Source organism: Dipodomys spectabilis, unplaced genomic scaffold (genome assembly GCF_019054845.1).
Source record: "Dipodomys spectabilis isolate Male_0828 unplaced genomic scaffold, ASM1905484v1 ptg000239l, whole genome shotgun sequence".
NCBI classification, from domain to species: Eukaryota; Metazoa; Chordata; class Mammalia; order Rodentia; family Heteromyidae; genus Dipodomys; species Dipodomys spectabilis.
The window spans coordinates 4,114,944-4,137,876 of NW_024870916.1; the positions used below are offsets into that span (position 1 = coordinate 4,114,944).

Consider the following 22,933-nt stretch of genomic DNA (forward strand, 5'->3'; position numbering starts at 1 on the left):
CAGGGCTGGAAAGATGGCTCAGTGGTAGAGCGCTTGCCTTACATTCATGAGGCCCTGGGTTCGATTCCTCAGCACCACATAAGCAAAAAGAAAAAGCCGGAAGTGGCGCTGTGGCTCAAGTGGTAGAGTGCTAGCCTTGAGCTGAAGAGCTGAGGGCAGTGCCAGGCCCACAGTTCAGGCCCACGACAGGACCCAAAAAAAACAAAAAAAAGAAACTGAAGACGTAAATAACTGCATTGACCACCTTGCCCTAACAGACATCTACAGAATATACATTCAGTATCAGTATGTACATTCTTTGCAGCAGGTCATGGAAGATTCTCCAAAATAGAACCCATCCTATGTCACACAGAAATTCTGTCCAAATTGAAAGAATAATTAATTGAATTCCCATAACTTGTCAGACCACAGCAGAATAAACACAATTAAACAGCTAAAGCAAAAAAAAAATTGTCAAACCTATGAAAACTGAACAACACATTGCTGAATGACCACTGGGGCACTGAAGAGATTAGAATGGAAATCTGAAAGTTTCTAGAATTTAAGGAAAATGAAGACACAAAATACCAGCTCCTCTGGGACATATTAAATGCAGTACTTACAGGAAAATTTATAGCTTTGAATGCCTATATCAAATAATTGGGGAAATCTCAAATCAGTATTTTTATTATGTACCTAAAGCTCCTTGAAGAGAGGAACAAGTCTAAACCTAAGTAGGCTGAAACAAATAAAAAAGTTAAATCAGAAATAACTAAAGACACAATAAAACATAGGAAGATCAACCAAACAGAGTTGGTTCTTTCAATAAGTTAACAGACTTGACAGACCCTTACCAAATCTGACTAAAAAGAGACCTTATATAGATTGGGAGGTCTTTAGTTGCTCTGCAACATACAACGGCCTCATACCTCAAATATTCTTAAAGACCCAAAATTAAACCCCCCCAAAAAACAAATCCTCATAGAAACAACAACCCTCATAATATAAGTGAGCTTAAGATTTAAGGAGAGACCTCTCTGAAGAAGAAATATGAATGGCCAATAGACACATGAAGAAATATGCAACATTTCTGGCCATAAAAGAAATGCAAATCAAAGCAAAATTGAGATTCCACCTAACCCCAGTTTGAATGACCATAATGAAGAAAACTAATAATAACAGATGCTGGGCTGGTGGGGATGTAGCCAAAAAGGAACATTACTACACTATTGGTGGAAATGTAAACTTTGTAAAGAAGTATAGAGGTTCCTCACTGGAGCTCCCCTATGATCCAGAAATGATGGATCAAGGAAATGTTGTACATATTCACAACAAAATTCTATGCTTCCATCAGAATGATTGACATTGTCCCATTTGTAAGGAAATGGAATCATTTGGAATCATAATAATTCAAACAAGCCAGACCCAAAGAATCAGAGGCTACATGTTTTCACTCATTTGGAAAAACTAGGATATGTCTAGGATATTCACAGTAACTCAATAGCAATATGTATATCACCATAAAATGATGCTTATCAAAATGAGCTCCAAGAAATGGATACAAGATGATTATATAGTGAACTGTTCTTAGTTATTTCTATTTAGTTTTCCCCTTTGGTTTATTCCCAGTAATCACTGTTTTTGATTTCTGTACCCTTTGTCTTACACATAAGTTTATCTGATTTGGGGAAAGGAAGGGAAATCACAGAAATGGTGGGACAAAGATTAACCAAAGCAACAGTGATATTCACTAGACACTATGTTAGAAATAAACTTTACAACTTTGTGGGAGTGGGATGTCAGGGTTGGGGGAAGCAGAAAAAAATGAGGAAGGGGTAACACTGTTAAAAATGTACTCATTTGGGCTGGGAAGGTGGCTCAGTGGTAGAGTGCTTGCCTTACATGCATGAGGCCCTGGGTTCGATTCCTCAGCACCACATAAGCAAAAAGAAAAAAGCTGGAAGTGGTGCTGTGGCTCAAGTGGTAGAGCACTAGCCTTGAGCTGAAGAGCTGAGGGACAGTGCCCAGGCCGAGTTCAGGTCCCATGAACAGACCAAAAAAAAAAAAAAAAAAGCTACTCATTACTTATGTAACTGTAACCCACCTCTCTGTATATCACCTTCATAATAAAAAACAAAACAAAACAAAACAATTAGCGAACTCATTCAAATACAGAAAATTAAAGACAAAAATGAGACAACACAACAGATATAAGCAAAATTGAGAATATTATAAGAGAATACTTTGAAAATCTTTTGCCAATCACCTGAAAAATCCTGGGGAAATTGATGCTTTCCTATACTGGATCTGAAACAAGAAGTAAAACATAAAAAGAAATGAAAATGAAATGTCAATAAACCACTTCCCATTCCAGAAAAATCTACGACTCAATGAATTTACCATGAAATTAAGGCCTGCAAAGAACTTACAATACACAGATGTAACTCTTCAATGGAATAGAAAGGGAAATGGAATTATCAAACACATTCTATGAAGCTAGAATTAGACTCTTCTCCAAATCACATAAGGATTCACCAAAGAAAGAGAACTATGAACCGAACTCTTTGATAAGCGATGATGCAGTGGACTTTCTAACAAGAGCAATAAGCAAGAGAAAAACATAAAGGGGATCCAAATAGGGAAGATGTAAAACTATCCCTTTTTACAGATGTAATGATCCTGTATTTAAAGGACCCTATAGCTTCCTCCTTGAAGTTACGAAAGGTGATGCTAACCTTCAGCAATGTAGCAGGGTATAAAAACCACAAGAATTAGTAGTTTTTCTGTGTTACCAACAATGGGAAAATCCATGCTGAAATCCAAAAAACAACCTCATATGTATTAGCCTTAAAACCAAATCAAATCTAAACTAAACAAAACAACAACAGCAAAACTAGGAATTAATTAATTTAAGTAAAATGTGAAGGACCTCTACTGTGAAAACTTCAAAACTCTAAAAAGGGAAATTAAGGAGACTCAAGGAAATAGAAAATCTTTTAATGCTCCTGGTTGGAAGAATTTACATGATGAAACTGCAATGCGGCCCCTCAAAAATTGACAATGCAATACTCATCAAAATCCCAACTATATTCTTCAATACAGTAGAGAAAGCAACCCAAATTTAATATGGAATTACTAAATTATAGGTGAAACAGAAGGCTTAGAAATGAATTCATGGCCTATCATGATCTCACACACACACACACACACACACACACACACACACACACAGTGGAATTCTACTCACCCATCAGAAATGATGACTTTTCACCAGTCTTAAGGAAAATGAAAGGCTTGGTAAAATTATACTAAGAGCAAAGAGAACAGAATGCAGACTCAGAGCAATATAGGTTTCATGGATTCATTCATTTTTGTTAGCTAGAAGGTGCCCACAAATCTACAAGTAAACAAGACTGATTCTACCTCCTCCCAGTAAGAATGGCCATTATCAAGAAAACTAACAATAGCAAATGCTGACATGGATGTAGCCAATTGGGATCTCTATTACACTGTTGGTGGGAAATTAAACTTGTTCATCCACCGTGGAATGCAGTACGGAGTTTCCTGAAAAGACTAAATATAGATCTCCCTGAAGACCCAGTAATTCCCCTCATCAGCAGTAATTCAATAAATAACAAGCAAGCTCACATGAAAGCTATCAGCATAACCATGTTCAGGGCCCAGGCCCAGTGTTCAAGGACTGGAAAAAAAGTTACCACTTCTGGTATTTGTTTTTAAAAATATGAACTTTTGACATAAGAAACCAGATCATTCTCTTTGCAGTAGCTAGGATAGGACTTAAATGTTGTGGGTGATAAAATGGCTTCTTTGTTGAATGTTAGGAAAAGATGTAGGCAGTCCAAGAAAAGGGATATTTTTTTTGTTGTTGGTTGAGGGGCTTGAAGTCTGGGCTTGGGCACTGTCCCTGAGCTCTTCAACTCAAGGTGAGTTCTCTACCTCTTGAGCCACAGTGCAACTTCTGGTTTTCCTGTGGTTAAATGGAGATAAGAGTCTCTGGGACTTTCCTGTCTAGGGGGCTTTGAACTGCAGTCCTTAGATCTCAACTTCCTGAGTAGCTAGGATTACAGTTGTGAGCCACTGGCACTAGGCTAAAAATGGGGGGATTTTAGAAAAGAAAGTCCACCTCTTTACCTGTGTCTAAACCTCAGATATCACTATTAGAACACTTCATCCTCAACTCATTTCACCAGACATTTGTAAATTTTCTCTTTCCCTTTATGTAGGAATACTGCAGTCAATATCAACTCAGCTGTGGGACTGGATCAATTGTATGTTAATTGCTAGCACCTAAATCAAGAACTGTTACATCAAAACAAATGAACCCCTCACTTGGAATAATTGTATTCTTTTTATTACAAATCTGTGCTTTATCAATTCCTAAGGTGATATTGGACATCCTAACAGGGTGTTGATATTTTCTTTCTCTTCAGCAATTGTCCTTCTCCCACATGTGTTCAAATATTTAAGATTTCAAAGATTTCCATTGATAATTCATTAAGCTGACCTCTAAGATAATGTGCAATTCTTGAATTTGGTCTGCTGTCTTGTTCTTACATGCACAGGCTTTCTATTATTTATTTGTTCTACAAGGAATTCTACTTTCCAATCTTCATGTGATCAATTTTAGTCCCTTTCATCAGTCTTTCTGACTCTCTCTCAGGAGTCTCATTTGAGTCTGTCTCATAAAAAATGTATTAGTTATCAGCTAAATGACTCTCAATTTCTGTTTCTGGCCTGATTTCATGTAGGCTGTGATAGCAGCCCTGACTGGCTATGCTTACTGCAGTGTTTTTTGTTTGTTTTGTTTCTGGTTTTGTTTTGTTTTGTTTTAGAGGTCTAGGATTACTATTCAAGGTAGTAGCTTTTCTGGGCCCCTGTGATCCCCTGGCCTAGAGTCAATGGTGTTAAGATGATTGATGATTGTAGAATACACTTTGAATTATTACATTAATTCACGGAATTAAAAAAGTAATAATATATTATTTGTTTAAATTCTCCTTCTCAATTTTACAATTCATGATATATATTAGTAAAATTAGGTTCACTTTCTTCTTTTCTATAGCTGCTAAAAGTAAAATTATATATTAAACATTCAACATTAAGAAATCAATAATAAGTAACCTATTATTAAAATGATATAATACTAAACTGTGATTTGAATTATAGTTCTAACAAATTGTGATGTAAACAACAATTAATAGAATTATGGGTAATATTTTTTAAACTTACCAGCTTTTTATTTGTTTCCTAATTGTCTCATTTGTAATTTTTGGTCCAAGCCATCTCTTCATCCTTATTGTTTAGTTTTCTATTTTATCTCTACTGGTTTGTATTTTGTTTTCCCTTTTTAGTGACTGACATGAGGCTGAAAATCTGTATGCTAGTTAATTACTTCCTATGTTAAAGTAAAATTATTGTTCTCCACAGCTGTTCTACTATTTGTATAGTATTTTCCCCAGTCCCATATCCTGTATTGCTGCTCTCATGTATTTTATTGTATTTTTATTGTGAAAATACCATACAGAGAGGTTACAATTACATGGGCAAAATAATGAATACATTTCTTATTAAGCATTGTTGTCTCCTCCTTTGTTTCCCCTTCCCATAGCTTCTTTACTTTACTTTTTATTTAAATTTTACTGTCAAGGGAATATACAGAGGGGTTATACTTACATAAGTAAGGTAATGAATTCATTTCTTTTCTAATTTGTTATCCCTTCCCCCATTTTTCTCCCTCTTCCCTCCCAACAGCCCCTCCAGATTATTTCCAACATATTTTCTTCTGTGTATCACTGTTGCATAAGTTCCCCCTTTGTCCTTTGCCTAGACATTTTTTCCCTTTCCCTTCCCTAGTTCAGATTAACATATTTACAATAACCAGGGTATCAAAATCAAATACTGTGACTACAGGGGATACACCATAGTTGGGGAAAACACAAAAGGATAGAAAGAAATCACACAATACATTAAGAACAAAAACAACAAAGAACATGTCTTGGAGTTCATTTCACTTAGAATCACCTTATACGATCATATGTACATAACTATAGGGCTATTCTGCTCATCTACTAAGATTATCCTTGATGTACACAATAATGCTCCCCTATTACTCAGTAATCCCACTGCTGGGCATTTAACCAGGTGGCCACAAGCAAGGCCACACTAAAGCTACCAGCAAAATTATGTTTATCACAGTATTATTTACCATAGCTAAGATATGGAATCCATCCAGATGCCCCTCAGTAGATGAATGGATCAAGAAAATGAGACACACACACACACACACACACACACACACACATGGAATACTATGCTTTCATCAGAAAGAACGATACCACCTCATTTGTAAGGAAATGGAAGTTCTTGGAAAAAATTATATTAAGTGAAGTAAGCCAGACTTAAAGAAACATAGGTCCTACGGTTTCCCTTATTTGTAATAATTAGTTTACACCAAGGATAATCTCATGTCCTATGTTGAGCATACAACATTATTGCTATATTGTTTGTTATTATTTCTGCAAACAGGCAGGTATATTTAAAGAATTATGCTCATCTTATCCATTACTGGAGGAAGAGCATCCAAAAGAGCAACCCCTACTAGGAAGAACAACTCCTACTTATTTAGCTTCATTCCTATGTAAGGCCAGTGTTGTCCCCTGTATCCTCATGCTGTACATTACAACTCTATACCGGTTCATCCTGTATATCTACTATCTTCTACATTGTGACCTAAATGCCCCAGCAATTCCACTTTGCTTTACTTTTCAAAAAATTTCACTCTTAATGTTTGAGGTTGGTGTGTGTGTGTGTGTGTGTGTGTTTACAAAAATCAGAAGACAACATTTTTCCTCATTTACAATATATCTTTCAGGTCATTATAAGTTGTGGCTAATGGGAGAAGTCTCTTGCTATTTTAAGGATGAAACAGAAAAATATATTTGTGCATGCACCACAGTTGTTTATTAGTCTGTAGTTGAACACTGAATTTCGATTTATATCTTGGCTGTTGTTGTGAATAAGGTGAATAACAATGAACTACAGATATATTTATGAGTTACCCAGAGAGAAATAATCACATGATTGGTGGGTCAGGTGATATTTCAACTTTGGATTTCTTTAGAAAACTGCATACTACTTTCTACAAGGAGAGTATTAACCTGTATTTTGACCAAGAGTGTAGAAAATTTCCTTTTCTCCACACTCTCACCAGCCAACCTTATTACCTTTTGAGTTTTTTTAAAGGGCATGTTTTTAATGTGTGCAATACCCAAGATGACCTCAGACCCAAATCCTTTTACTCCAACCTCCTAAAAGCTTCGAATTACACGTCTTTACCACCACACCTGGTTCCTTTGATTTTTTTTGATAAGAGTTATAATAGTTATGAAGTAGTATCATAGTAATTTTGAATTGCATTTCTCTAATGACTTTTGTTTACAAAACATTAAGCCAGCATAGAAGTTGTATTAAACACAACTTTGTAAACCCACTGGCGATTTTCAGAGCTTTTTGGTAAACATATCTATTCAGAAATTTTGACAATTTTTAATCAAGTTTCTTGTTAATCTCATCTTTAATCTCTCTGTACAAAATCAATAATTTCAAGGTAGTAGAAAGGAAAAAATAAAGCAACTCCTAACATTTTTCAGTTTTCAATAACATGATATTGCTTAAATCATTTTCTGTTAATGCTTGAGACTATATAACTCAATTTAGTTATACCTTATACAAGGCTATGTATTTTATTTTACGTTGATTTTTCTTTCCAAAGCTTGTGTGACTAATTTCCCTTGGTTCCTTTCTGTCTCATGTAGTTCAGATTTCAAACTGAAGAATAAATGGAAGGAACAAACAAAAAAAAATACAGTTCCTCTCATCTGATGATGCCTCTACAAGAATGAGGAAAGACCTATGATAGAATATCAAAAAGACAATTCATTCTTCTAGGTCTTCTTTATCTTTGTGATGTAACTTAAATGATGTAACTTAAATGGAAGGAAGCAAACCAAAAACTTAGTTCCTCAAATCTGATGATGCCTCTACATGAATGAGAAAAGACCTATCATAGAATATCAAAAAGACAATTCATTCTTCTAGGTCTGCCTTATCTTTGAGATGTAATTTAAATGATGTAAAACACAATATACTGCTCAGATACTTTTGTTTTATCAGTTTTGTACATTTTCTTTTGGACTTCATCTCAGTCTACAACATTCCTTCATTATTATGTCCCTTATATTTTTACACTAACAAGACTTAAGATAACCAGTTTGATTTACAGCATGAGAAGTTATCTACCCGGCTTCCTTGGAAGTAGAGCATGATTAATAGATAACATTGCTCACTACATGTAATGGTTTCTGTAATACTTATGACATTCTATTTAGTATTTAAAAAAAAACTTCTGGCTAAACTCAAAGCTCATGCATAGAAGTTTATGTTAAGTATTTTACAAGTTTTATTTCTCTTAATTCTTAAGATAACATTTGCTATAATGCTAATGTTATTACTATTTTAGTGTTGGGAAAAATTGTAATTAAAGGCACTAAGTGCATGGCCCAAAGACACACAGTGAGGAAGGAAATGAGTCAAAGTTTCCAAAAGTCTTTCAGCAATACACAAAAGGTAGGTAAATTCTTTCCATTCTCTTACACTCTCAATTCAATATTCATATTGTCCAAGAAATTATAGCATAGCAAATATTGCCCATCGTGATTGTTTTCTATCACATTTTGTCTTCAACACAGACTGTGTTGATGACATTGGATTATCATGCACAGAGCTGAGCTTCTAAATTGAGGTCCAAAGAGAAACAAATTTCTTCTGTCCCACAGTTCCAGTTTCCTTTTTTAAAAAGTACCAAAACTTTTAAATATCATCACTTACTATCTTTTAAGAATCCAAAAATGAAATAAATTCACATTTAATCAATCCAAAATGTTTTAAAAGTAGGAGATAATTAAACAGGCCCCCATGAAGTAAATTTTCTTCTACTTTTAAAATTATGCTGAAAGCCTTGTATTGGCTAGTCACACCTGTAATCCTATCTACTCGGGATAGCTACTCAGGAGCCTGGGATCTGTGGATAACCATTGGAAGTCAATCAGGGACAAAAAAAAAAATTCATGAAATTATTTTTCAAAATTTTTAATGAACTAGCAAAGACCCAGGAAAGAAAATGTAGCTCATATAGTACCTCACCAACCTAGAGAAGAAAGGCCTAGCAAGACCTTTAAGCCCTGATTTCAAACTCTGAGCATGCCAACACACATGCATGCACATGCGTTCACGCGCACACATTTTTTCGCTTCCCCTCCCCAAATTAGAGAAGCGTACATACAAGAGGCAGATGCACCAACTTCAAACACAGAGAAAACAAGGGTTATAGCGTGGGGGAGGAACATACAAAGAAACGAAAATTCACATCGCACATTATAAGTACGTTAGAAACAATAGCAAGAAACAAAAAACTACTTGTTTCCCTATCGTGGGGTTCAATTCCCTTAACATTATCATTTCTGTTCATATGCACATAGCTTTTGACCTTGTCTGCTTAACCCAGACATATATTCGTTATTGAAAATAAGGGAAACCATGGGACCTGTTTCTTTGGACTTGGCTTACTTCACTTAATAAATTTTTTTCCAAGTCTTTCCATTTCCTAACAAATGGGGCAATGTCATTTTTTCTGATGGAGGCATAGAATTCCCTTGTGTATATACATCACATTTTCTTGATCCATTCATGTAATGGGGACAGCTGGTTGGTTCCATATCTTAGCTATGGTAAATAATGCTGCAATAAACATAGTTGTGCTGGTAGTTTTAGTATGGTCTTGTTTGTGATCATTTAGTAAATCCCCAAAAGTGGGACTGCTGGGTCAAAGGGGAGCTTTATGTGGAATCTTTTGAGGAACCTCCATAATGCCTTCCAAAGTGGTTGAACAAGTTTACACTCCCACCAAGAATGTTGTATGGTTCCCTTGTGGCCACATCCCCTCCAGCATCTGTTGTTGTAAAAATATGGAACACACCACGAATTTGCATATCATCCTTGCGCAAGTGCCATGCTACTCTTCTCTGTATTGTTCCAATGTTAGTGTATGTGTGACTGAATTGAGCACAGAATATTTTTTATATCAAAAGTGCAATTGTGGGGGCTGAGAAGGTGGCTCAGTGGTAGAGCGCTTGCCTTACATGCATGAGGCTCTGGGTTCGATTCCTCAGCACCACATGAGCAAAAAGAAAAAAGCTGCAAGTGGCGCTGTGGCTCAAGTGGTAGAACGCTAGCCTTGAGCTGAAGAGCTGAGGGACAGCACCCAGGCCCAGAGTTCAGGCCCCACGAATGGACCCCCCCCAAAAAAAGTGCAGTTGGATTTTATTAAACTAGACAATTCAACAAAAAGTAAGTTCAAAAGAATTGTCATGAAATTTTAGAACCATATATTTCTTACATAAGCACAAATTTAAGAATAAAGTCAAGATTGACATGTCAAAAACAAAATAATTCCAGATATTTGTTGCTCAAGAAATGTGTAGGAGGGGGATTCAATTATTCTATACAAGGCACCTGTCATAATGAACACTGCACCAAGTGTTAAGGTTTGTTAAAAGTTTTAATGTTTTAAATATATTTAATTTTGGGAATTTTTTTACATATGCCAAAATTAGGACTGTTTGGCAGGTATAAAACTTTTCCATAAAGTATTTAAGATTTATGGTAGCAGACATATACTACTAAGTATGTACATTTCAGAGTTTCGAGAAACTTTATCAATGAGAAGTTGCAAAGTTTTTGTGTAAAGAAGCAGAATGAAGTGTTAACACTTTGTTAACTACACAGGCTGTTAAAACTTTAGGGCTTCCTCAGTTTATAAGTTAACGAGGAAAAATGATGATATAAGCCATAAACAAATAATGAGAAGAGGCATAAATAGTAATCTTAGTGGATAGCTTTAAAGACTATTCATATTCTATAAAACTCTTGATGAACATCACAACCTCAGTCAGTGTTAAATGTACAGGATTATGAGAAAATAGTAAAATCTAATATGTAGTACACTTCAAATAGTGAAAACAGTGATAATATTTTTGTATTTATTTTACTAATTATTAACATTTAATTATTGTTTACTTTATTTGTAGCATTGTTTTACTTGTTGAAATATAGTACAACTTTTTTGGGGGGGTCTGGTCATGGGGCCTGGGCGCTGTCCCTCAGCTCTTCAGCTCAAGGCTAGCGCTCTACCTTTTGAGCCACAGCAATAATTCCGGCTTTTTTCTTTTTCCTGAGGAATCTAACCCAGTTCCTTATGCATGCAAGGCAAGCGCTCTACCGCTGAGCCACCTTCCCAGCCCTAGTACAACTTTTTGTAAATCATCATTAGGAGGCACTTTGAGAAGGTTACTTGGATGGTCAAACCAATTTTTATAGGTGCATGTTCATTTAAAAAGAGGAAAATTAAGATCAAAATATTTATTTAAAAAATTATCAAATAGAGTCTGAGTCAGAAGTTTTGATAAATGTCCACACCTAAAATTTTATCCCTAGGCTGAAGCAGCGGTATTACAGAGTTAAGGCCAAAACAGTGACAGACTGTGGGGTGTTCTTTATTTTGATTTTGTTGGTCATGAGGCATGAACTCTTGGGCCTGGGTGTTGTCCCTCAGCTCAAGGCTAGCGCTACCACTTGAACCACTGCACCACTGCCATCTTTTTTTGCTTATGTGGTGCTGAGGAATCAAACCCTGGGGATGATGCATGCAAGACAAGCACTCTACCACTGAGCCACCTTCCCAGAAACTGTGTTTTAAAAAATCATCTAAACAACATTTGCTTTCTGCTTTGGGTAATAGAGTGAGAGATATAAATATATTTTTACATTTTTGTGAATTGTACTTCTAAATTTATACTAACTTCAGCCACTTTATCCTTTTCAAAGTCATAAATATCTCTGAGAGTTTGCTTCAGTGAAGATTGTTTTTGCATTTATAATTTCTTCTGAGTTATTTTTATTTTTATCAAAATAACTTTATATTTCATGTTGATTTGTTATCATATAACAAATACCTTCAAATGTACACAGAGTCTAAAGATAGCAGTATGAATATTCTCATACAGCTCTTGTTTGTCTGTTATGCACTTCTAGTATTGTGATATTTCTCTCTCTCTTTCACTCTCTCCCATGTCTAAGTACCATGTCTGGTACTTAGAATTTCGGCTTGTCTACTACTATCCTTCAGGATCCACTAGTTTTGTGGGAACATGATAGCGACCATCAGTTACCCTTGCATTCTTTTAGAGTTATAAGAGTGACTTGATATTATTCTTTGCCATAATAAATGGCAAAACAGCAGATCTAGGAATTCCTTTTCACGTTTACTATTATAAATTTTATCTCATAGGAATCATTGGGATGGATAAGATACTGTTAACCTGTGACCTAAAAGTTCTTTTTCTTTTACAAACAACCTTTTTCTTTTATTATCAGTTAGTAACTACACATAATGAAAACAAAGCTAGCCTATGGAAAGTGGACCGAAGTTGCTCACAGGGATGAAAAAAAAAAGGAATGTGGGAAGTGTGTACAAAGGATGCCCATCATAGAACACAGATCCTAGGAGCAATTTATCATGTACACTTTGTGAGAAAGACAATGTGCTGTGAACTATAGATTAAATCACTGAACAACTGATATATATATGCACATATATTTGTATATGTATATTTATTTATATATGCACACATATGTGTATATGCCCTTATATATGTACACATGTATGTTACTGTACACGCAAATACACACGTACATGTACACATGTATACATGCACACATGGAGAAAGACACATAGATACAGCCAACACAAGTTTCACTAGGTGTTGAATATGCCTCAAATGGAATGCTTGGAACAAAGTATGTTCAAGATGTATTTGTCTCTAAGCGTTTTTTTTTACCACTCTCATCTCTTAAAACTTGTACATTTAGAGAGATTCCACTTGCAAAATGCAGTACAAGGGATAGCAAATCACTCAGAAAAATCAGTAAGTAAAGTTCATATGGTGTTTCCTTGCTCCCCACAGAATGCTTGCTCTTGTAGAAACTCTCAACAATCAAAGTAGAAGGAGAATGCCCTGGTAAAGAATAAAGTTATAAGGCTTTAAATGGCATCCTTACTTGAGCTTTTTCCAAGGACTGGATTCTATACATACATTTAACCAACTCATGTGAAATGTCTTATGTGAGAAATGCTGACTAAGGTCTTGCTGATTTCCTGGCCAAGAAAATAAGAAAAAAAGAAAATATTTTTAATGTTTTAAAGTTTGAGAATAATTTGTAACCTGTCAATAAATGTGTAGAACACAATTATACCAAGTAACAAAAAATGATGGTGTTTCATTTATGTGCTCTTGGCCTTGATGAGTGATTTTAGGTGTGTCTACACAAGTAGAATCAGCATAAATCAAGCTAGCACTTCTTCATTTAAGATATAAGGAAAGGATACAGGTTGACCCATTCTAACAATGAGGTGTACAAGACAGTCTATCAAGGGGTGGGAGGTGAATGGGGAAGTTGGGGAGGAGTGAAGGAATGGTATGGTAGAGGAAAAACAAATGAGGGGGTAACAATGCTCAATAAGAAATATACTCATTACCTTACTTAGGTAACTGTAACTCCTCTGTACAGTATATTTACAATAAAAAATATATATTAAAAAGATACAAGGAAAACTTCTGTACTTATAGGAAGTTGTATTTATCACTCAATATCAGTAAGGTATTGGTTTTAGGACCAAAGGTATATGAAAACTTTGGATACTCAAATTCTCTATGTAAACACAGTATATTATTTACTTTAGAATCTGCCCACAAGCTAGTGCAGAGTAATTGCTATGAAAATTTTTACTGCATTCTAGGTTTGAAATGAAACATAAAAATATATGCAATATCAACAGATACAAATTTTTTCAGATAAATGTTGTTTGCAGTTTGTGGATGGAATTAGGAGAGCAATTTTGAAAAGCACACATTTCATCACCAAGACCGGTCTGCAAATTTTAACAAGGAGCTAATACAGCATCATTGAATAGTATGGAACTCCAAGGAGAAATACTTGAATTGAGACATTATCAGAAAAGGTAACCACAGGGCCTGGGAAGGTGGCTCAGTGCTAGAGTGCTTGCCTTGCAATGCATGAGGCCCTGGGTTCGATTCCTCAGCACCACATAAGCAAAAAAAAAAAAAAAGCCGGAAGTGCCGCTGTGGCTCAAGTGGTAAAGCTCTAGCCATGAGCTGAAGAGCTGAGAGACAGCGCCCAGGCCCAGAGTTCAGGCCTCACAACCGGACTCAAAAAAAAAAAAAGAAAAAGAAAGAAAGAAAGAAAGAAAGAAAGAAAGAAAGAAAGAAAGAAAGAAAGAAAGAAAGAAAGAAAGAAAGAAAGAAAGAAAGAAAGAAAGAAAGAAAGAAAGAAAGAAAGAAAGAAAGAAAGAAAGAAAGAAAGAAAATGTTACCACACAAGGACTTTTTAGAAATGCAGCTGCTAGATTTTCATGGAGAGCTTTCATAACACTTTGTGAAGCACAAATCAGAACCTCACTGAAGTGTAGATGGATTTCCCTCTCCTTCCTGTCATGGTTAGTCATTATCAATCAACATATAGCTAGTCTTGAATAATCCTCTAATAACAAAATGTTGATTGAGTGTTTATATGCAGAAAACCTGGGAAGGCTAACTTTTTCCAATTAGGACATTCTGTATTCTATAACCCAGCAGACAGTAAACTAAGTAAGCATCCATTTACAGCCTTCTGAATAATTCTGATTCTGCCCACATCAGTTATCTATCCATACCTGTGCCCGAGCGAGAGGATTTTAAAAGAATTTAGTGATTTACAATTTAAACTTAAATATGGAATGAAATTAGTTCCAATGCATTACATTAAGATATTTAGAAACAACTGGGAAACCTAAAGGTCTATTGTTGGGTCTTCGTCCGTCTTTGGACAGACGGGGTCCGAGGAGAGGTAAATGCGAAGTGAAGTGCGGCTGCTCGCCTGTTCCCCAGCCTCCCTTAGCCCAGTAGCCCAGGAGACAATCAGACTCAGCTGGGAGTCAAACCAAGCAGGAACTCGTTTATTAACAAGGAGCATCCCCTTTTTAAAGCAAAAGACTGCGTGGGAGGAGAGGAAATGGAACCAACCAATCACTGAAAGGCCACACCTTATCATGCACCTAAGCTTCCATGAGATGTTTACACACTGAACCTAAACAAATCCAGCTCTGCCCACTCAACTTCCTCTCAGGGCCATCTTTGCTATCCCCCACAGTCTATAAGATTTATTTTTATTTAAAGTGAAGGAATATTGGAATTTGGTTCTCTACAGTTTAAGAAATTTGCAGCAGACTTGATACTTATTTAATTTTGTATATTGAAAGGAACTAAAGCCTCAACAATATGTCAATACTATCCTCTTATTTATCTATAAAGGTTTATGCTTCTGGTCTCTTAATATTAAAACTTCAAAAAATTATCTTTAGCAAGTTGTGCAAAGGGGTTTCAGTTCATCATGTCAGTGTTGAATAGAGTGTATGTGCATTTCAATGTTCAGTGCATCTGGATCATTGTCAAACTTTCCATTTTTCTTCCTTCCCTTACCCCAACCCCACCTATCCCTTCAAGTTTCCTACTTATATTCTCACATATGTACATTGAGTGTTATAACTGTATTAGTCCACCATTTCCCTCTCCATCCTTCTGCCCTACTTCCTGTAAGCCTAGATCCCCTTTTAAGACTTGTTTCAACTTCATGGTATTTTGTTAAATATCTCTACCTTTGGCATTTGGCTATGGGCTTGCCACATCCTCTCTTCCATGTTTGACCACATAAATGAGTATATTTCTCCACATTTCTAATCTCTGAATGGCTGACATAGGTCTATTTTACTATTCACCTTCTGTCCTAAATTTAGAATTGCACCTTCAGGGCCATCGTAGAGACCTTTATTCTTCTCTACACACTGAAGATGGAAAGGAAATAATTTCCATGCTCTCAGCATTATGCTATCCAATATGAATTTCCATCACTTATCACTTCAGCAGTCGATGTTTAGGGACAATCTTCAATTTCTGATGATAAGAGCACGAGTCAGTTTTAATGATGCAGATTCCACTATGTAGTGAGTCCTGTAGTCTTCTAAATTTTCAATAAATTTCGAGTAACTTTTTATTAATAATTTAAAAAGTTTTATTTCAGTATTTGAAATGCTGCCCCTATTATTTAAAAAGTTTCACAATAAGCTAGACTGAACTTTCCCCCCATTTTCCCTACTAGTTCCAGTTAAGTCTCCTTTGGCTTTATTGTTTGAGAGGCCAAGGGATGAGGGTAAACAGAGAGATGATCATTACTCAGATATTTCCTTCCTCTTCTGGTTCTGCTATTCTTGTTGAGAGGAAGACTGTAGCAGGGAACAAGAGTGATGCTTGACTTCACCATACAAGGGACCATTCCTGGCATGTCAATTATTGTTTCTCAGAATAACTTAAACTTCTTACTCTTGCCTTCTCTGTAACAGTAACCTAACTGTGACTTCCTTGGTGCGGGAGGAAGCACACTAACAGGTTACTACCTGTAAACTGGTATTTAATATCTCAGCTTACTACCAAAAATATAAAGCTTTGGCTACATAAATGTAAAGGTACTGATTGTCGAACAATACCTTAGTGAGCAGTAGACAATTCTACCCAGCTACCCTCTCCTCTCATATCCTCTCTTTCACTCCCCTCCACTCATTTACCCATCCCTTCTTTCTTTGTCTCTCTCCTCCATATTAATCTCTATCTTCTCTCTTTTTCTTTTCCAGTAGCAAGTGATTTGGTTTATCAGACAACACATACACAATTGAACAAATATTTATTTCTCCTCTTTTTGTGATTATTTATCCTTAAGAAGTGAGTTCTAGCACAGCACCAGTGGCTTACACCTAGATACTCAGTAGGTTCAAACTTGACAATTGCAATTCCAAGCTATTTTAAGTAGATAAACCTAAGAGATTCTTTTCTGCACTTCTGGTAAAACGAAGACGTGAAGTTATAGCTCAGGTGGTATAGAGCAAACATTGAGAATTAAAGCCCAGATAGAGCTCAAGGCCAGGAGTTCAAACCCCATTGCCAGCACAATATTTTAAAAAAAACAAAACTGAGTCCTTTGTCTTAGAAGGAATATTTCTCCAAATATTCATACCCAGGGCAATTCTCAAGGTCCAATACTCTTTGTAAGGCTCTTTCACATCTTAAACCGATTCCTCTGCTTGATTCACATTATGAAAAATATGAGTCACAATTCACATTAAAAAGTATGTGCATTGCTGAACAGTTCTTCCCATTTTTAATGTAAAGAAAGCATGACAGGAATTCACCTCACTTGGGAGTTAGGTTTGATTCACTGACAGACTTTTGCAAGTAAATGAAGGTCTGTTTACATGTAAAGAAGTCTATACAGATGGTTTTCTAGGAGAGAGAACAAGGTAGCTGTTGTCCAAGTTTGAATCAGAGTAAGTTTATTCCTATGATATGGTAAAGAGAAGCTCATCTCATAGAACACTATGCAGACAGTAATTTCAAAAGGATTAAAAACCCATGTCTATGTTGTGAACAGCCAAGTTTTCACAAACATAAAACAGTTTCCTGAGCCATAAAAATATAAGTTAGAGCAAAGCGAACTATGTTAAATATAGTTAATGACTAAGTGACATGTGTAATCACAACTAAACTATAAATTTTTCATCATGTCCCTAACAAGATCGCTAAGATAGGCCTGCCTAAATCTGTCATAGAGGACTGGGTTCATGCAATTATCAGTTTTGTTTAGGGTCCAATATCTTCTACAGTTGCTTGGGTTGCAAACCGCTCACACCACATGCAGTCTCTGGAAAAACGTGCTGTCTTGCTAGGCACCTAAGGGATTTTTGTGCCACTGTGAATATTTATCGTTTTTTAATTATACCTGTCAGTGTGAAGTCGTTTCATGATAAGAATAATAGTTTCTGTACCCTTTGTTCCACTAACAAATCTCAGATATAAATATAGCCGGGAGCCTGTAGCTCATGCCTATAATCCTAGCTACTCAGGAGGCTGACATCTGAGGGTCACAGTTCAATGCCAGCCCAGGCAGGAAATTCCAAAGATTCTTATCTCCAATAAACCACCAGAAAACTGTAAATGGCACTATGTCTCAAGTGGTAGAGCTCTTGCCTTGAGCAGAAGAGCACAGGGACAGCACTCAAGCCCAGAGTTCAAGCCCCAAGACTGACCAAAAAAAAAAAAATATGCATATATATATGTATAAATGATGAGATGAATTACATTTAAATATAAGTCAATATTTATGGTATACATTTAAAATATAACTATATATGATATATTTATAATATATACATATATTTATGTAGAAGATCATATTGGCTTAGGGGTGTTTGTGTGTTCGTATGTGTGTTTGTGTGTGTGTATGTGTGTATAAGTGCCGGGATACCTACCCTCATCTCTGTGGTGCCTCATCCTCCCAGCAGGGAGTGCATCCAGGATCTTGACCCCAAGGAAGGTGGATGGGGGAAGGTACCTAAGGTCACATCCAGGGTGATGATCCAAATTCTGTCCTGCAACCTAAGCCTGGACAGATAAAAGAGAGGAGAGGTTTAGGGGAACATCAAGGGAAGTCCCTTACCTTTGGCTACAAGTACAGCACAAAACTGTACCCATCTTTCTTAGTAGTCAGATAAAACGTGTACACTGTTCATTTATTTTATGATTGTGTTAGTCTTAGGACTTGGATTCAGGGTCTGGGTGTTATCCCTGAGCTTCTTTTGTTCAAGGCTGAGGCTCTACCACTTGAGCCACAGGACATCTGGCTTGTGTGTGGATTTGGAGAGGGAGGTGATTTATGGGAGATAAGAATCTCCTGAACTTTCCTGCCCAGCCTGGCTCTGAGTCATGACCATCAGACCTCAGCCTCCCAAAGAGCCAGGATGATGGATGGGAGCCATGAGCCTCTGACCGCCACCATCCATTTATAATGCCTTAGGCCCAGGTCCAGTCCACCCACACTACACCTCCTTGTTGGGAGTAGGAAGCAGACATGAGTGGGTTTGATACTTCAACAGCCTACTTATCTTTGAGCATTGTTCTGGGTCACTCTGATGTGGCTTCCTCCTTATCCACAGCAATGACTTGGCTCTGTCACAAGAACAAATGTCCTCCGGGAGGTGTCAGGTCTTGGGTCTTTCCTCTGCACCCCACCCCCCTAACCAAAACTACACTCCCCAGCAAAAGGTATTAGACATGGAGTGTTTTCATTGTCTTATAGCCAGGCCCTGACCAGATAGGTGGGGGTATGGGTCAGAGTCCCGGGATTGTGCTGGGCAGGGGGACAAGGCAACATCTCCTCATCCACTTTCCTTCAATGGTGTAGCAGAGGGATGTGAGGAAGGACTCAAGGGATGGACAAGGAATAACCATCACAGTCTAGCCGGGGCACAGAGGGGCTTACCTCATGAAGCTGGCTCAACAGCCTGAGCGAAACAGCTCCTGACCCTCAGCCCACCTCCAGAATGAGAGGGACACCTTCGGTTCCAGCCACATGGGGATGCTGGGCCACCTCCTCCAGCACATATTCAACCAGTTCCTGAGAGAGAAAGAGAGAGAGATAGAGAGAGAGGGAAAGAGGGGGGAGAGAGAAAGAGAGGGAGAGAGGTGAGGGAGGGAGGGTGAGAGAGAGAGAGAGAAAGAGGAAGAGAGGGCCTGAATTACACTTAAGCCAGGTGCTCGTGGCTCAGGCCTATAATCCTAACTACACAGAAGGCTGAGATGTGAAGATCATGATTCACCGCTAGCCCAGGCAGGAATGTCTGTGAAACTCTTATACTCAAAGAACCAACAGAAAACCGGAAGTGATGCTGTGGCTCATGTGGTAGATCGCTAGCCTTGATCTAAGGAGCTCAGGCACAGCATCCAGGCCTCAAATTCAAGCCTCACACATGACAAAAGTGGACCTCCCACCACAAGAAGTGGGCTGAATAACACTCACTGTCCTAGGAAGTATGGCAGAGAAGTCAGGCCGAGCTTCCTGTCAGCTGGAGGTCATGAGTAGATCACCTGGCTTCTCAATGCCTTATTTTCCCCAACTGCAAGACTGAATACAGTGAAGGATCCCCTTCCTCATGGGGATAGGTTAATGATGAAAGACAGCCATGTATTGTTTCATAATACTATAACTGTTGCAGGATTAATAACAGACCCCATCTGAGCCCTTTCTAGGTAACTTCCTGTCATATGTTCACAGAATTTTTGAGAACCATATCTGACAGCTGCTCCCTCTGTGCCTGGCCCAGCTCTAGAGAGCCCTCTGTAGTAGTCCCTTGTTTCCTCACAACTGCCCCGTGAGGAGACTGAGGTCCGATGGTCGACATCCAACCCAGAGATTCACCTGTGGTCAAGAATCGGCTGCCGTGGACTAAGAGATTTGGACAATCCATCTGAAATGATAACTGAGTGGGGCGCTAAATGTCTACCACCCCCACCCCACACACACACAAGCACACCTCCACCATCCTTTGCAGGCAAAGATATTTTACTTTCTTTCTTTTCGTTGGTTGTGGGGCTTGAACTCTGGGCCTGGGTGCTATCCCTGAGCTCTTCAGCTCAAGTCCAGCACTCTACTACTTGTGCCACAGCACCACTTCCAGTTTTCTGGTGCTTTATTGGAGAGAAGAGTCTGAGGGTCTTTCCTGCCCAAGCTGGCTTTGAACCGTGATCCTAAGATTCAGCTCCTGAGTACTTAGGATGAGAGCCATGAGCCATTGGCACCCAGCCAAAGATGATTTTCCATGCCTGTCATCCTATCCCCTCAGGAGACTGAGATCTGAGGACTGCAGTTGGATGCACCTTTGGCAGCAAAGTCATTGAGAACTCTTACCTCCAATTAAACACCAAAAACGTTGCAAGTGGAGCTGTGGCTCAAATGGTAAAGTGCTAGCTTTGAGCATAAAAAAAGGGATGGGACACAGGCCCTAGTTTTAAGCTTTTTCTAGCATAGATGCACCTAAGAAAAGGAAGCAGGTGAGCACATGGGAGCTCAAAGCTCACACATAATACTCAAGACTCACAGAATAGACCCCATCCTGCTCTGATTCTCTAGATTCTATGTCCTAGATCATGGTAGTCTTAGATGAGACTGACCATGCACCAAGTCAGGACATTCAAGTACAATCTCATACTGAGGATCTTATGACCTCATCAAGGACTCAAGATCTCTCACTGTCCTGCCTCGACACTGGGCAGTCAGGTGAGATCTAGTTATACAACTACAGGATATGGGAATGAAAGGATTTCTCAGCCAAGGGATGCAGACTGGAGGGCTCTAGGTCCCTCTCTCTCAGGGAGGAGAAAAGGGCCGATCCATCCCAGGAATGTTCCTAGGTTGTGAGTATTCTCAAAGAAACAACCCTGCTCCGAGCCCACTGCCTCTGGTTTTCCCACTAGCCTCGACCTTCAGTCGGCCCTCTCTGAATCCCAATCTGCCATCTAGATTAATGGCTGAGCAAGCAAAGAGACCCACCTCTACCTCTGAGGATGGCAGTCACGGGGACCTAGAGTCCCCTAAAGGAAGTCTGAGGGCAACACGGGTCTGACTCTCGCCCTCATTCCCTGGGTGTACTGTTCCAGTGGCCCGCTTATCTCTGTCTCTGGTCGAGGAATGAACACTGGGGGTGTCATCTTCAGATTTAGTCAGCAAAAGTCCCAGTCCCCAAGGATGTACTGCACAGGCATCCTGCAGCGGATGACAGCCAAAGCGTCAACGGTGAACCCAGAGTGCCAGGACTTTTCATAGGCATGTGGCTGGGTCGAAGGCTCTATCACTGATGGTCTAGGTTGTCAGGTGAGGTCATGGCTTCAATGGCCTGACACACTTGATCTGGGATTGTCCTCCCTCTTCATCTACCTGCTGATCACTTGCCACCCCCCCTCTTGACACTCCCTCACCCTATTCCTCCCTAGCCCTTGGACGGTTTCTTCTTATCGGACCAGAAAATAAACTTGGTGAGCCAGGGGAGATTGAAACTCTGTGACCCACCCTGAGCCCTAGGGTCTACCCGAGGATGTTTCCCTCTGCAGTCAGCGACCACTCAGATATTGGATGTCATGAAGTTGCTGATGTCATGAACGGGTCAGTAGCTTGGTCCTACATACTAGCTTTAGGCTCAGAAACTGTCCCCACAGATATTGTGAATGGTTGGCTCCCTTGATCCAGGGACTCCAAACCAAGGCTTGCATGCTCCCTTCATCCTTCCTTTCCTCCTTTTCTCCCTCCATCCTTTTCTCCTCTCTTTCTTTTTCCTTTCTTTGTGTCACTCCTGGGCTTGAACTCAGAGCCTGGGTGCTGTCCCTGAGCCTTTGTATTCAAGGCCAACAGTCTACAGTTTGAGCCTACTTCTGGCATTTTCTTTTTGGTAGTTAGTTGGAGATAAGAGTCTTACAGGCTTTTCTGCCTGGGCCTTAAGCTTCAATCCTACTATTTCAGCCTCCTAAGTAGCTAGGATGACAGGTGTGAGGCACCAGCATCCAGCTCAAACCAAGATTTCTTCATGTGCTGTGGAACCAGAACTGGAATCTTTCATCGTGTATGATCCCCTCCCCTTCCCCCCCCCCCCCAGGACCTGGCAAACACTGTAACGGTTTGTTGGTGAATGAGCATCTGTCTATGACAATACTACAGAAAAGTCCCATCCAATTCAGGTAAGCATCCTGGGTGGGGGTAAAGCCTGATGTAGCTCTGCAACAGTTCTCCCTCCTCCCTCTTCCCACCCTATTGGTGCCACCGCACTTAACTGTTTTGGTTCTAAGGACATGAGCCATGATGTACTCACTGGATTCCAGGGCCTCTGGGA

The 22,933-nt window shown here is 38.6% G+C and overlaps 1 non-coding gene across 1 annotated transcript; it reads right to left on the minus strand.

The window, feature by feature from the left end:
• Window positions 1–10,016: 10,016 nt before the first annotated feature.
• On the minus strand, window positions 10,017–10,123 carry LOC122124541. The gene has a single exon (XR_006150590.1). It is a non-coding gene; the product is annotated as a U6 spliceosomal RNA (small nuclear RNA).
• Window positions 10,124–22,933: the final 12,810 nt, after the last annotated feature.